This window comes from Cupressus sempervirens, chromosome 10 (genome assembly GCF_028749045.1).
Source record: "Cupressus sempervirens isolate cs-2001-9-10 chromosome 10, ASM2874904v1, whole genome shotgun sequence".
In the NCBI taxonomy this organism is placed as follows: Eukaryota; Viridiplantae; Streptophyta; class Pinopsida; order Cupressales; family Cupressaceae; genus Cupressus; species Cupressus sempervirens.
In genome coordinates this window covers 409,211,921-409,225,848 of record NC_143127.1, presented here as the reverse complement: position 1 = coordinate 409,225,848, position 13,928 = coordinate 409,211,921, and positions in this window count along the sequence as shown.

The window sequence follows — 13,928 nt, the reverse complement described above, 5'->3', positions numbered from 1 at the left end:
AATTTTTTTTTAAAGATATAGAATTGATTTATCTACATCATGTTGTAGATCTCTTAAATATCTTTCTAACACATTTTGAATGGAGTCATTTGGACTCTAGATGCAAAAGTTAAGGCTTTTGGAGTAAAGCATACATTTAGTTCTTCAAAACCTGATCGGGATTTGGATAACACGATGAGGTTTTGCATGCATTTTTTGATTTCATAACCCGATTGGGTTATTTGAATCCTAGAAACCTAACCAGGTTATAAATTGGTGATAGCCTAGGTAGGAAATGACCCAAAGGCTTGGGAGACTACACATTTTTTCACCTTCTAAGATGAATTCTCGTGTTTGCCTTCATCAGATTTTCTAATGGTGAAATGGGTATGTCTAAAATCACCACCATAATCTACCATATCTTCTTAACTATCCAACCATATAAATTTTTCTTTTTCTCACAACATTAACATTGTAAATATTAATTACTTTTACCGATGCCTTGACATTTCTCATAGATATATGTCTACCATTTTTTTAATTACTTTTTATGTACTTAACCAAATTCAAAATAAATTATACATCATTGTTCTACACTTGATTCTATACGCTTAGAAAAAATCATTTTCGATTCTTTTGATGCAAGTCATGCTTGACACACAAACAAGTATCAAAATTTCAGGATGTAGTCAATTCAATAATTCATATTTAAAAAATACTCATGAAAAAATTACAAAAAAGAAAAATAACTTCTAGATATGAATCTCAACTATCATCCTACCAAAGGGATATGCAATATGCTAAATATAACTTGGTCTTTTGTCTTGCACATAAAAATAGCTATGTTATGTTCTCTAAAAAAATAAACACTAATTTTTGTGTGCACATGGTTTCACCCACCTAATCTTATCCATTTTGTAAAATCTCTAATAGTTTAGAAAGTAAATTCAAAGTACTACAATTTATATGTTTTACACCGTTTGTCATTTTTAGTGGATGACCCTACAATGTCTCATCCAAGTTGAGGTTTACTTGATTTCAAAAAAAAGGTGTTCACTTATAACCCCCTTTTTGTACACCATCTTGGTGCACTCACCCTTAGATGATTTTATTGTGCACTCTCAAAATTGATACTTTAGTAACCAAACCAACTAGAATGAAAGATTAATCTAGATGAATGGAAGATTAAGCTAGAATGTAAAATTATGCTATATTTTTTAGACTTTATATGCAAACTTTAATAGTTCAAATTAGAGGAAAGTTTAGTTCAACTTTAGAGTTTTCATAATTGAAGGAGTTAACTAATTTCTTTTGGAGAGAATAAGCAGTTAACTAATTTGTTTCCATTTCTTATTTAAAGTTAACTTGTAATTTGGACAATTTAGAACTAGAAAGAATATTAGATTTATTTAATTAAATTTGACGTCATATTTGAATATTCTATTTAATTTAATAATTAAATTTAAAAATTAGGATGAGGATATTTAATTTTAAAAATATATTTAATTCCTCATGTTATGTGTATTAGCTAAAGGGGGTGAATTTATTTAATAAAGTGCTAGAACTTATAATTAAAACTAGTTCAATTAGAATTTTTATTTAGCAAATTTAAGTTGATGTTTTAGGAATTAAATAAGATATGTGATTATTACAATTTAAGGATTTCTTTGAAACTTGATATTGAGATCAAGTAATGACAATTGGTCAAAAGTTCCTAGTAAAATAGTGTTAGAAAGTAAAGTCCACCAAGATAACTAAGAGGAAGGTGTGGGAAGGTGGGGAGGGGAGTGAATAAATTATCAAATTAGTATAAATTTTATTAGTCTTATTAAACCTTAAGCATGTGAACAATATAATCAGCAACCATAAGAAGATACACATATACTAGATATGTTAACTAGGGAAACCCCTCATTAGAGGGAAAACCCTAGTGGGGATAGTATACACAGAATAATGTACTAATATAAAAGTTTGTTGTAAGAGGATGGACTCTATTAGGAGTCAATAAAATAAATTTAGTACATACCAGTCCCTATTACAAGACTTTGAATCCTTATTAGGAGTTCCCAAACCTATTAGGAGTTGTAGAAGGTAGATGGATGCACTATCCAAATCGGTTCAAGGGAAAGACCACCAAACTCACTACCCATTCAACCTCTATACTATTCCTTGTAAATAATAGAAGTGAAATTGAACTCCATAGCTTGAAATCTTTCTTTGTCTTCTTATTGTGTTGATACTACACCAAACTCCTTCTCAAATCTCAATACCAAATCTTGAAACTTGCACCATTTTAAAAAACTTGCCAACATACATTGTTTTCAGGTACTGATGGCATAACCACAACTTTAACATACAACTATTCAACCTTTATTTTTTATGGTATGTCATATTCAAATCCATGGAAGAAACTTTATCTTCTTGTTTATTTTTCCCTCTTGGGATAAAAATGATTTTGAAAGAATCAAAACCCTCAATAAGGTCCCAAACTCTATGTTTGTTCACCTTTAACATGTCTTTTGTGGTGACATTAATTTCTAACTTGATTAACAACAAGATCACTGTCACAAAAAAACTTATAGGTTATTGATTTTGTATTTCCTACCTCATTCCAAACCATGAATCAATGCTTCATACTCTACTATTTTATTTGTAGAGATGAAAGAAAAAATGCTATATAGCATAATACTTGTCATCATTAGGTAGAATTTACACTGCCTCACCACGTGCACCTATCTTACTACATTCACCATCAAAATAGACCTTCCAAAATTCATTTTTCTATTGCTTTGTGTTATTTTTTAGTATGTACTATAGGTGGAATAACATAATTAGGCTCTAAAAATATGCATTTACCTAGATAAGCATGTTGAAAATCATTTTTTGGCTAGTTAACATAACTAGTTGCAGCCCATTGGTCAAGAATTATATTAGGAATACATTCTAAAGGTATATTTGGATCATGTGGACTGGACTCATCATGATCATGAAATACCAGATTTACATTTATAGAGCTTGGATCATGAGGTTCTATATGGAAATTTGCTAATTTCTAAGATTTTATTATGAGTCTTGTACCATATCAACTTATAAAAAATATGTGTCCAAGGATATGACAAACAACCTCCAATATTTTATGTGAATTCTCTACTCAAGAATATTCTAAAATAAGGTGGTAAATCAATAACATAAACATCTTATGGAATAGGAAAATTAGGACAACCATTCAATGTTAAATTCAAATCTTTTTTGACCCCTACTAATTAATTGATGAACCATCAAGCTAAACTATACCATTCTGAACTGGTACATTTGTTAGACCCAACTTATCAACTAGCTATTTTGGTATTAGCGAACTAGTTGGTATTCAATCTATCATACAATTATGGAAGAACTTGTATCCTATAACATGGAAACATAAAATGGTGGTGGTTTAATCTTATTTTTTGGTTGGTCACCATTTTGTAAACCATTTGATACTAGGACCTTAGGTATATCATTTGACTAATCTACATTATCCATTTTTACTAAGACATTCATCATGTTCTCCCTTTTACCTATTAATTCTAAGGCATCTAAAAATGATATATTACAACTTGTTCTTCTCTACTAATCAAAAATATTAAAGCTTGTACTTACCTTCTTCTAACCATTGGAATGAAGTTTCTTCCCTTTATGTAAAATCTCAACAATAGGTACCTTATCAACTTGAACATTGTTAAAGAAAGCCATCATTTTGGACTAGATCAGCTTGTTATTTTGTTTTACGAGTTTCCTAATCTACTTCTATAGCTCTTCAATTTGACCTTGAATTAGCTGAAATTGGGTCATCACTTTGTAAACATTATTCACCTTCCAAGCTATTCATATAATTGGTATATGGAGCATTTGGAACTTGTTATTGTGGCACTTTCACATTTTTAGATTATTTTGTTTGTGATAAGATTAATTTTTCTACTAGTAAGGTCATTGATATGTCCTATTATTGTTCTGATTTTGTATTTTCAATTTTACTACCTCATTACTAAAGAAATGAACCAACTTTTGTAAGTTATCATTAACATCCATCATAGCTTTGGAATGCTCCTTTATTTCTTTAAACCCTTCAAGATGATTTAAAATAGTAGCTCCTTATATTTTAAATTGACTATTATAATGTAGAAATGCTATAATTAGAGCAATACTAGATGCATGAACATGGCGTGGTTGTTTAATCTCAATGAATATGGGCATAGAAGGCATTGGTCCCTTTTGAGTTGTCATTTTGTACGATGATAACAAATAAAATTCTCACAAAAAAGTTCTCTCTTCAAAAGCTTATCAATGACCAACTTGAAGGTTCTAGATGGTTGTTTTTGAACATGCTAGGAAATCAATTGAAGATAAAATGTGAATGTTTACAAGGAGGTGTTTGCTAGTACCTACCAATTATGTACAACTTTTCTAAGATGTAACCAAAAGAAAGATATATTTTTGCATTTTTATGTTTTAGGATAAATGCATCTTATCACCTCAATTATAAGAATTCCTATTTAAAGAAAATGTTTGAAAAAAAAAAAACAAAGATAGAGTAACAAAAGATTTGAAGTAAATTATTGAAAGGGAAATTCCTAGTGGACATAAGCCAAAGTAACAACATGTCTACAAATTAAGTTATCAAAAATATTTGGTAGGAAACAAAAAAAATTGGGAGGACCACTTCCTCAACTCCACTAATGCAATTGTCAATGGGAACTTCAACAAAAACTGAAACATATTTCATGTTTCATCAGATCATGAGGCCATGAAAAGTGCACTCACAAAAGAAAAAATACTATGCAAGAATAATAGTGATCCTTTCTCCAATTCATCATAAATAAAGAATTTATTAACATAAGACAAACACTTGAATTAAAAGAACACACAATTATAACAGCACAATAAAATCATTAGCTCCTTTATTACTCATGAACATGAATTCAAAAAAAATAACACACTCCAACAAGATTTACTACACTCATAATGAGAGCACCAATAGCATTAATTATTCCATCAAAATATTGGCTTGCCGTACATATTACATCCATCTATTTAAAAGAAATCATCTCCTTCTTTTGTGTTAGACATGAGAGCTCCTCTAATGAAAAATCATGCTAAAAACTAATAAGATAAAGCTAATTACATACAAAGTGACTCTCTAAATGGTGCTATGTATGTCTCCACCCTTATTTATATCAATTAATAGGTGCATGAGCCTTTGCATGACTTAAAATAAGTAAAGAAGAAGATAAGAAGAGACAACCCATGATATGATCTAAGAGTCACTTGGAATTCTAAAAATGCAAGCTTGGGCTTCTCTAGGTTTTTTTGGGAGTTAAAATATCATCAAAATGTGTTTCTGATGTATGAAATGCTCAAAAATAGCAACTAGCAATTAACTAGAAGTGCACTGAGCTTCTTCTTCAACATTGTTGATGCATTGCTTGATTGGTGCACCTTTGAAAAATTACACCCCTAAAAAGTGCACCTCTAAAATGTGTTCCTAGATGATGGGACCAAATTGACAAAAAGTGAGAATTTTTCTAGCACTACAATTTCCCAAAGTGAGAATTTTTCTTAGTCCACAATTTTCTAAAGTGGGAAGTTTTCCAAGTCCACAATGTTTCAAGAGTGAGAATTTTTTCTAACTCCACAATTTTCCAATGTGAGAATTTTTGTAAGTCCACAAATTTTCAAGAATGAGAATTTTTCTAACTCCATGATTTTTTAGAGTGAGAATTTTTTTAACTCTACAATTTTGCAAGAGAGAATTTTTTTAAGTCCCCAATTTTCCAAGAGTGAATTTTTTTTTCCAGTTTGCATCATGTGTGGGTCTTGTTGACCTTCAATCAAGTTGATGTGTGGATGTTCCCCTTTGAAATTTTGGATGGCAAAGGTGATCTTATTAGGAGCTAACAAGTCTAAAGCTCCACACTTTATCCTCACTTCCCTATGGAAATCGTGAAGTGTGAGTTCTTGGGTATTCCTTGGAACTTGAAAGTCATGGGTTTAAGTGTGATGGTAGCCACTACAATAGACAATGAAGCCTTGGTAATTTTGGGAACCTCATGGGCCTCTAGAATTTTTAGATATGCACACTTGCACACCTTCCCACATGCACATCTTCACACATGCACACCTTTTAGCGTCCTCCAATTTATGCATATTCAAAATTCTAATGCGCACCTTTTGAAAAATGTTCCTTCAAAAAGTGCACCTTCAAAAAGAACAAGGCGCTCAATTCACCCAAAAATCAAAGTTTCCAATTTTGAAAATATTTTTTGGGTTTCTCTTAGATGGGGTATGGGACAACTCTAGTTTACTTATTCTTGATCTTTCTAATGATTTATACCCTATTTACAGTCCACCATTTTCATATACTTTGAACTCCTTATACTTCATATATCTGATATCCTAAGGCACCTATTTTGAAAATGCACATGCCATACCATGGTAATTTTTTTGTGATATAGATGAGGATAATTACATGATGACCTACACAATAGATAAACTTCAATATACTAGTTCTAGGTGTTAAATATGATGCTAACTGACCAATCTCACACATGATCGATAAGATTAAAACTCCTTGTGGCACCTTGGAAAATACCATATTTCAACGAATGAGCTTCTATGAGCCAAAAAAATGGTGTCCCAATTTCCAAAATAAAAAATGTGGTGTGTTTTGTGGAACCAAAACAAATAGCCCTGACAAAAGAAAGAAATGACCAAGGCATTTATTTTTATCTACAAGCAATATTCTAACCCATATCAAGTTTGCAACTTGATTCTAGATGTCACTAGTGGATTTTGATAACTTCAAACAAGAAACTTGAACCTTATAATTTTTGTGCTCACTAGTTGTTCAATGTCTTAATTCCCTTGATGGTCCTAAGTGCCAACCACCATGAGTATGCAACAACATAGAAACAATCTTTCATCGATTGTTGAGAGTTTGAGAAATACCCATCAAAAAATTTCCAATCATAATATGACCAAATGTGAGAAACCATTTGAAGGACTCTGAATAAGTCATCAATTACTTTTCTTTTGTATTTCTAGTGATCCATTTATCAATTTCATAGAGCTCACATTTTTCCACTTGATTTTTCCTTGAAAATTTTGTTCTTTTTAAGTGAGCCAATGAATATATTGTACCATCTCCCATTGATCACCTTATTTTGGTTCATACCAAGTTGTGGAGTCCTATTTGATGACAGCATTTTTTTCATAATTTTCTCTTGACAATGATTAGACTATGTGGTCAAGGTGTTGGTGTTCCTTCCTTATGGACCTTTTCCAATCTGATGACTCGTGTGTTCCTCTTCTAATGAACTTTGGGAAACTCATATGCCAATAAGTGATTTTGATAAGCACCTGGGGAAATCCTTAGTTCAAACAGGAATTTTTTTGCTCTATCTCTTAGCCACTATCCACCAGGATTAAAAGTAACCTAGATGATCAATTCTTTAAATTTTTTCTGTGTTGAGACTGATCAATCTAGAATCTAATTTTAAAGCCAAAAGTCCTCTTTACCTATGATCAATCTAGAAATCAAGACCATTCAGGATGGACTACATGTTGGGAATAATCCCAAAAAAACATAATGACTCCTTGAATCAAAGATTAAAATGGAACAAGAAAAAAAAAGATGCAAAAACTTGAATAAAATAGACTCTACAAAAATAAAACTAAAACCTAACTAAAAAGACTAAAAAAAAAAAAAAACCAAAAACTTGTATACAAAAAACCCTAAACAATAAGAACATGAGGTAGTCATCAATGGATTTATCATTATATCCAATATTAATAACCCAACCCATGTAGTTCTAAAAAATGTTGACTTGTCTTTGTACTAAAAAAAATAAAATTTGGGCAATCTTGGTTCAAATTTTATGTATAGATCACACAAAATCAGAAGTTTTGTCAACTCTCCATGGTTATGATTGATCCACCAACAAGTTTTCTTACCTTTAGCATCATTTTCAAACTAAAAATTATCAAACCGAGTGGAATAATGGAAAGATATTAGGGTAAAAATACAAAGTTGTGTCACCTTTCAGGATGACTTATCAAAATGACTAAATTTGAGTATTTCTATATATTGATCAATTCTATTAAAACATATGATATAAATAAATTTATTCTAGCTAAGTTATATATGGTCTCACAATTTTCCAATTGAAAATGGCTATTAATTGCATGTTTTATACTAGTTTGTATCCAAATACTAAAGAAATAAAATTATTTCAGAAAAGTGGCATTTCAATAACTCTTACTAATTTTTATGATATTTTTGTAATAACATAAAAACACCATTTTATAGAGCTCAGAGTCAAGAATATTCTTATATATAGTTTATACTATTTTAATTAGATCTAGTGTATTGTAATTAAAAAATACTACAAGCACATATTTTAATTCTTGAAAAGATTTCAGTTTTGAGGAAAAAAAATATTAAATCATATAAAAAATCTATAAATTATATGACATTCTAGAGGAGAGAGGACTTTTCTAGAATGTATAATTTTTTTCTTGGTTAGAATAAATTTGTTTTGAAAAATGTGGTGGGAGATAAAATCTATGGATTTCAGGTGAGTTGAAATTTGAATCATTATAAAAGAGAAAATATAGGTCTAAAGTTGATTTTTATTTTTTATTGCTCTAGCTACATATGTTATCTATAACATAGTCTGAGATCAAAAGGAAATAAATTTATTTTCCTATAGTTTTTTGGTGGGACCTAGACCCCCAATTTTCAACATTTTTCAAGAGCTAAAAAATTATCTTTAAAAATTAGAAAAATATAGCATTTCTTATTCCAAATAATTATTAAAAATTATAATCCTAAATGTCATCCATTTCTACACATTTCATTAGTTTACATCCTTTTAAATTAAAAATATAAATACCAATTTAATGTCATTGAAGGTGAATGGTTATACTTTTGTTGGCCTTTTCCTTTACAAAAGGGTGACATAGGTTTGTGCTTTCACCCATCAATTGATCTAGTGCGTCCGCCACCTTAGGGGTACACTCATAGATTTTAATTTCTCCTTTTCGTGGTCTTATCTTATGGTACACAACTCCATATGCACATGGAAAGCTATAAGAAAAAACCCAAAAGGTAGAACATTGTGTTTATGGTCCTTGTTACCACCATCATTAGCATTAAACCATGAATTGTCACCTTGAGGAACCTTGGGACTAGCAAACTCAATCATAAGCCTTATTTTTTAATTATAGGGTTCATTAATATCATCAAGCAACATGTGTTCTCCCTCATATTCAAAAGAAGCATGGTCAAAATCATACTTACCTTCCATTGATATATCTCAAGGTAATAAGAAATTAGGACAACTTCTAAATGGAACTCAAAGGGATAAACTTTGCATGCATTAGTTATTGCATAGTTTTATATATGTGTAGAATACCCATATATAGACATTTCCTTAATCAATATTGAGACCAAATTAAGCACTCTATCCATCTCTACTAATCCCATATTTTATTTTTAGGGAGGTATCTTATCATTATCAAATGGGGGATCAATATCATAGTAGAATAACAATTTTTGTAAATGGAATTTACCTAGGAAAGTATGCAAATGTGCTCATCAAGAATTGAAAACTAGCACACTTTAAGTATTTTTAGAGTATAACATAGTGGTACAATCCATTTTTCACAATCTATCACTATTTTAGAGTTATAACATCCTGAACAGGGCTTCCAATCATTCTGTACATTTAGTTATGACTGAAACTTCAGAAATTGCACTTGGAATTATGTTTGAAAACTAGTACAATGGATTTGTCATAGGCTTAAATCTAGAATATAGCATTTCTATGACACTTAGAGTGCAATAAAAAAATAATATTTTCATTTTTTCAACTAGTTGAATGTCTAACTGATCAAATAGGACTACCTGGATTTTTGAGTAATTCGCATCAACATGATAATAGTAAACAACCAACTTTGAGGGATTCAAAAATTGGTCAAAAATGATTCAAATGACTCAAAATTATAAAAATAGGTTCTCAGATATGCATTATATGCATTCCCAAAGTGGCAAGTTGTGAAATTGTACTAGGTGTAAGACATTGAATTGCAAACTAGGCTTCCTATCACTGTTTAACACTTAGGTAATAATGCAAATTTGAGCAATGCTCAAAATGACACTTCATAGAATGACTCCAAATGAAAAATTATCATAATAGGATGCATACATGTACTAAATTAAATGTATTAAAAATGTGCAACACATCATAGGCTTTGAAATGACAAGAAAGTGCATATGCATGAAAATCTCTCATAGGGGCTTGATTAGACTCAATTTTCAGAATGGTACTCAAAAGTAATGCTTCAATTTTGAGTCCTACCAAAAAGAAAGTACTTGGAATTCATAGAGGAATCAACTACCCTTGATAAATTTCAAGATTCCATTATTTTAGAGCTATTATTTTTTGATAAAACATTGAAGAAGCTATCAGATAAGCTCTAACCTAAAGTTAACATGGTGGAGAACATGACAAAGGAGAATGACTATTGTGTAGTAAGAGATGATAGTGATTATATTACACATGTTAATAAAATAAGGATGGTACTAGAGGCATATATGTCACATAAGTCTTTTTCTACAAAGAAAAGCTGAAGTGTTATGACTTTTCACATAATGTTTCTTTAATTTGAATTTTTCCAAGTTTCATTCTCTCTTCTCTTCCTCTATTTATTGTAGCCAAATATTGGAATTCTCCTTGCATGATTGCATTTTGTAACATATGACTAATAGTCAATCCTAGACCTAATTTCTTTTAAATTATTCAGCATGTAATCATATAATGTAACTGGCCCAATCTAAGGACGGCTATATATGTAATTTTGAAAGTTAATAGAAGGATTGACAAAATTTTGTGTGAGTTAGCTTTGTAGCTTGGTCTACCTGATTTACTTTGATAGTTTTGTGTCTCATTGCATGTTAGATTAGTTTTCCATGGAATGAGAATACATTTGTATGTGAAGTTGTTGATTACTTGCTGACTTGAATCTTAGTACAATGTTGATAGGATAAGAAAATTGAGTTTTTCTTTTTCATTTGCAGATTTGTTTCTTTTCATGAAATGCATTGAATATTATAGGTTTAGTTCTACATTGTGCATTGTGAAACTAGAGTTATAATAAGCTAGGAATTTTTTATTGGGCAACTTTTTCTGGACTAAGAGCTAGTAAGGGTTATAGATACACTCTGTTCTTCTTTTCATTTCTTGCATTTAGTGTTTTAAAGGTATGAGTAGGAATTAGAAGTAGATATTAAAAAAAAAAAAAAAAAAAACTTACCTTATCCATATCCTTGAGTCATGTGGGATATTCAAATCCTTCAACTTGTTTGGTTTTCTTGTGGTTACACATTTTCTTCTAACCTCTATTGTTCTCAGGCTAAGAGCATACCCCCAAAACCCATGATCTATTAAAATAAAAAATTGACACAATATTTGCATTCTAAGGGAATTGTAACTTTCAATTTAGTGGGTAGTGATAGATTACCTACATTGAATCATCTTTTGGTAATATCCATTTGTTTATCCACACATTGGGCTATTTGAGAGTCAAGGTACAAACTATATCTAGGAGGATAAACTATTAACCAATAGTTTTTGGTGACTCTGCTAGGGAGAAAATATGAGCCAATTGAATGCTTTGGCATGGTGAAATAGAAAACATTTGGAAGAATATAGAAGGGTTAGACTTGTGTTGGAAAATGAGGAAGCTATAGTTAAAAATTGGGATATAATTGTTCAACAATGGAGGCTAAGGAAGGCTCAAGTACCTTTTTGATTCAACTAAGAATGGTGAAAATTAAGGTCATCATAGATCCAAAATATACTAGGAGTGTGAGGGGATGCAGCGAAGAAGATTTGATGAATGAGGAAGTTAAGAAAGCTAACTTTCCCATCTTGGAGGACCCCCTCAGAAATAGTAAAAATCACTCTAAGGATCAAGTATTAGAAGATGTGTTCAAGACTTTTTTTTCTTTGGTAAATCCTATCTATTGAGTTAGAAGCAATTCTAGTTCTCACCTAGTTTTTCTAAACTCAAGCTCCATCAGTTTGTGATGCTCTAACTCTTCACGAGGTCATCACACCTACAAGGGTAACTTTTTGACCTATAAAAATCATTTTATCAAGAGCCATAGAGTACTTTGGGTTAATGTTATTGGTCCCCTATGCCTTGTTTCCAACAATGACCTGCCAAGAGCTTCATGAAAGAACTTCCATAAGTTTAATGGTGATGGGAAAGTATTAGCAGAAGAGCACAATGTCTCATTTTTAGTGGCTTCTAGTGTTGTGACCCTGTAACATGAAGATATTTTTTCTTGCATATTTGTGGAAATAATAGTTGAAGGTTTAGCTAATTGATTCCAACATATGCCAGTTGGATGCATTACTACATGAGATGACATGCATATAATTTTTAAAGCATGATTCAAAAGTGTTGAGCATGAGCACACTTTACTATCATAACTCACATGGATCAAGATAGAACCAGGAATTCCTATGAGAGATTTTATTGAAAATTTTAATAAGTTAATCAATTGGATACCTATAGCAAGTAGACCAACTCTGGACAATCAAAAGATAATTTTTACTATCTTTATGTCACCTGATGTGATTTTTAGATTGAGGAGAGCTTGTGTCACTAACTCATAAGTAGCCCAAACATTGGTCATTAAATTAGAAGACAATGATCTAATTTCTACTAGGAAGTGTAAGAGAGAAGTCTAGATTGGAACAACTACAAGTAATGTTTCAAGTACTACTAATAATATAGAAGGCATGTTACAGAAATTGTCAAATGTAATGATCACTCTAAAGAGAGAGATTTGCAAGCCTAGCCATTCATTTCAACATCCCTATCAAGGTATACCTAGAAGACATCATGAAGGAAAGGTCTTGTAATTTCCACCTACTCAATAGATATTAGCAATTGAAGTTGCTCCCAAGAAGCATAACATGTGTACTTTTCACTTGAGAGAATACCATGATGGTGTCTCTTATCCTAAAATGACTAGATAAAAGAAAATGAATGTGAATAACAATCTATCAATTTAATATCCTAAAACAAAAGATGACTGTACTCCCAATGGTGACTCTAGAACATTTTATTTGGAGTACGAGTCAGATTTGGAAAGGAGTTGTGACTATTTTGTCACCTTGAATGGAGTTCAAATGATGGTAATGACCAATGGTCAGAAGAACAAAAACCAAGCTTCCACTTCTAATCCTCCTCGTAATAATGAACCTATGCCTAATCCAATCAAGGGTATTGATCGCATGCCTTAAACTTCTCAAAAGGATCAAAGTGGTAAGTCACGTTACTCATTTGATTTAGTCTAGTATTATAAGGAGGTTAAAATCTAGATTTTTCCAATTGAGTATCCTAAGTCCAATGTAGCTCAACTACAAGGACTAGTTGTGGAATATTGTAAAGATGATGGTAGAGGTAGTAATAGTTAATGCTACTATCAATGATCATGATGGAGTTAGTACTAGTGTATTTCATCTACTAAAGAAGAGGTTGTGTTACCAAATCTATTTCAAGAAGAGGAGTGTACCATTTTAGCTACCTTCCCTAGTAAAAAACTAGAACCTTTCTATGTCTCCCCCTATATAAAATGATCTTAAGCTTAGTAATTTCATAATTTATTTAGAGGCCTCTAAAAATGTCATGCTTGCTATTATGGCTAAAGCTTTAGGTCTTCCTTTGACTAAGACATTTGCACATTGTTACTCAATGGATTCAAAGTAATTTCCTCTTATAGGGAAAATTAAGGATGCCTAAGTTGCCTTAGCCACTCACCTTGCTAAAAGACTAAAGCTCACAATCCTAGTTGTAGATATTCCTAGTTATGGCATACTCCTAAGAGATAGTTTTTG